The sequence below is a fragment of the Aplysia californica genome, unplaced genomic scaffold (genome assembly GCF_000002075.1).
Source record: "Aplysia californica isolate F4 #8 unplaced genomic scaffold, AplCal3.0 scaffold00483, whole genome shotgun sequence".
In the NCBI taxonomy this organism is placed as follows: domain Eukaryota; kingdom Metazoa; phylum Mollusca; class Gastropoda; order Aplysiida; family Aplysiidae; genus Aplysia; species Aplysia californica.
In genome coordinates, this window is record NW_004797753.1 from 165,739 (window position 1) to 169,119 (window position 3,381).

Consider the following 3,381-nt stretch of genomic DNA (forward strand, 5'->3'; position numbering starts at 1 on the left):
GCCCTCTCTCTCTCTCTCTATCTATCTATCTATCTATCTCCCTCCCTTTCCAGTTACTCTGCTCTACATTGTGTATCTTCTCCTCTCTATCGTTCACTTTCTAGCTTGACTTCTCTTTCATCCTGAGGCAAGAAAGCTTTACAAAATCAATTGCAATTTTTTTCAATGACATATTGATTGTATAAACGAATACACAATTAATGTTTATGAATTCAAAGACTGCGTATCCTTAAGACTGCTATCGATATGTCTTTGCTGTCAAGATGTGCGCATGTAGTGATTACAAATTCAATCTGGGAAATGATGACTTTTTTACGACTCTGATAAGCGAAGTCAAAAAGCACAAAAGTTCACCCTTGAGATGACTATAAGAAAGGTGTAAACAACATGAAAGCGTTCACGTAGCGAGAAAACAGCAGCTATATCGGAAATGGCCCGTTGCAAAATGCCATATTATTTTTATTATTACCATTATTTTTTTTATTATTTTTTTTTCATCATCATGATGATGATTGTGATTATGATTATTATTATCATTATTTATATTTCAAGATGCTGAGTTTCTTCCCAAATCCTTGAGAGGGGATTCTCTTGGTTTAGAGGTTACGTGTTTGCCTCTCTTTCAATATGTCCCGGATTCTGATCCTGACAGCGACAGAAAATGTTCTTGTCTAAAATATACTATGTCACATTTTTAAGTATACACGGTGTTAAAATGAAACTAGCTAGTTTCACAAGGAGAATATACTCTAATTCAAAATGAACCCCCCTCCACCACCAATACCGAAAGTTAACATAACAGGTTTATTCCCAACTTACAAGAGGTTGGGTTTGGTCTACAAAAGTAACATGATCAGTAGCGCATATTTCCTCTTGCATTGATGACGGCCTGACATCGTCGCCGCATGGAATCGCTGCACTGCCTGTTGAGGGATGTTATTCCACTCTTACTGCAATGCTCTCTCAAGTTGAGGAAGTGTCTGAGGCTGGTGTTGTCGCATGTTGTTCAACTCATCTCTGGTTTGTCTTGCTGTTTTGAAACGATTCCGTAGATGCTACAGGCGCATAAAAAGATAATCTCTAGGAGTAGTTTTTCTTTTCCTCAAGTCGACGGGATCGATCCTTTTGTGATCTTGTTGTTCTTTCACGATCCATTGTTCCGTACACATTTCTTCTTGTTACATTAAAGTGTCTCGCAGCAGTGCATGCTGAGACATCCCGGCGGATCATTCCAACAAGCGGATTTCATACATTTTCTCTTAGGCCAAGCATCATGAAAAATCTCGGATGCCCTCTGTGCAAGTTGTGCTCGTTAAAGATCCCTTGTTTATTTTTTTTTAATTCGATAAAAGGAGACTTCTGCGGCACCCGGGCAAAATTCAAAATTTCTACCAAATTAAAAAGGCTTAATATGTCCTGTGCGGTTATATGACCTTACGCATTTGCAAACACCGTAAAACACTTACCAAAACAAAAAAAAGCAAAAGCCTCTAGCCGTGAAAGCCTACTGCATTTCTGTCTCGGTTACAGAGCACTAGCATGGCCCGCTTATAATGTGTCTGCTATGGCGATTTTCTAACTAATTAGCTCGCCTGACGCAAATGTGACAGCAATTATTATTTTTTTCTTGTTTGATAATGCTAAAGTGCCCGGCTCGAGTACTCGCTATTGGTAGCTTCAGGCTACGTCAAAAAAAAACTTTGATTGCTTGTTGCAGGTTTTTTTTGTTTTATTTTTGTTTTGTTTTGTTTTGTTTTGTTTGGTTAGTTTGGTTTGGGTTATTTTGGCTTGAGACGTTTTTCTTTCTTTAAAAGAGAGACAACCAAAGTATTCTTTTTTACAAAAAAGGGGAAATGTAAAAACGCATGAGTAGATAATATTATGCATGTTATATTATACCCCCACATCAGAAAAAAATGACGCAAACATGCGCTACATAATCACAAAATGCACATGTACACACAAAAACACACAAAAACCTTTGCACCCCCCCCTTCCCACACAAAAACAACAAACAAATAAACACACATACACAAGCTAATAAACATACACACAAATACACTCACACAGATTTGCACATAATACATACACATGCTCACACATACGCACATAAACGTGCATGCACACATACACACTGAAATACCCTTTGTTTTTTCCGTAATATTTCTTCCCCCTTGCCGGCAAATGCAACATTAAAAATGTTTTGCATTCGTGTGCATTATTTCCCCTCATTTTACGGCTAATAGCACCTTCGAAGTTTTCCACACTATACTTCTCACAACATCTACCGTCTGGACGCCTCCCCTTTTTACTTTATCGTCCCCAAATCTATCTTAACCACCCCCCAAAAAAAAATAATAATTTAAAATGAAAAACCTTGTTCACCAGTTATTTTCGTGAGACAGACAGATTCATGCCAAAACTTTTCCTTGCCAGAAAATGAAGACACTTTTAATCTACATGAAAAAAAAAGTTTTAATAGAATCCTGTCTATCATAATATTATTAGTATGCTTAATCGCATAAACAGGCGTGTGGAACAAGTGTAACTTCATACCATGTTACGGATTTTCCCCACTAAAAATCAACGATAACGTAGACCGACAGTGACTTTACATTCCAGGGTCAACTAATATAGTATGTTTAAATTCTCGACAAATCCTTGTCAGCATTATTGTTGATCCAAGTGTCAGGTTGCATTTTTTAAAATTTTGTTTATAGAGGTTTCAAAGTTCAATAAATATTTTGGTGCCTGTATTTTCAAACTCCCTACATTATTTGAGTGCTGGTTGTTTACATTATGTTACTAGCGTAGATAAGGTATAAAAAAAGAAGATTATTTTATGAGGTAACTGGTAATGTAATCTCCATTTCGTTTTACAGCTCCGTAATAATATTTGACTATCTAAAACAGTTTTTAACACCCTATGTACCACCAAAAACGCTCAGATCATCAAGTGACAAAACAACCATTGTTAAACCTAAAATAAATTACAAATCATAAGGCCAAAGCTCTTTTTCATAGTTTGGCCCACTTGTTTAGAATAGGCTTCCAAAAACTATCAGAGAAGCAGAAAACCTAGAGATTTTTAAGAAGAAACTAAAAGCATTTCTATTATCATCATATTCCAATTAGACAGAATCCATCCAAGCTGTAGATTATCGTGAGTTTGTATGTGCGTATGTAAGTATGTGTGTATGTGTGTATGTATGTGTGTATAGGTGTGTGGTGCGTGCGTGCATGAATATGTGTGTGCACGCGTATGTAATACTATGTGCCTTGAAAATTGATTTGTAAATCCATAATATGTATCATGTTATTAAGCGCATAGAGCATTGCATAAGTGGATTTGCACTATATAAATGCTATCCATTATTATTA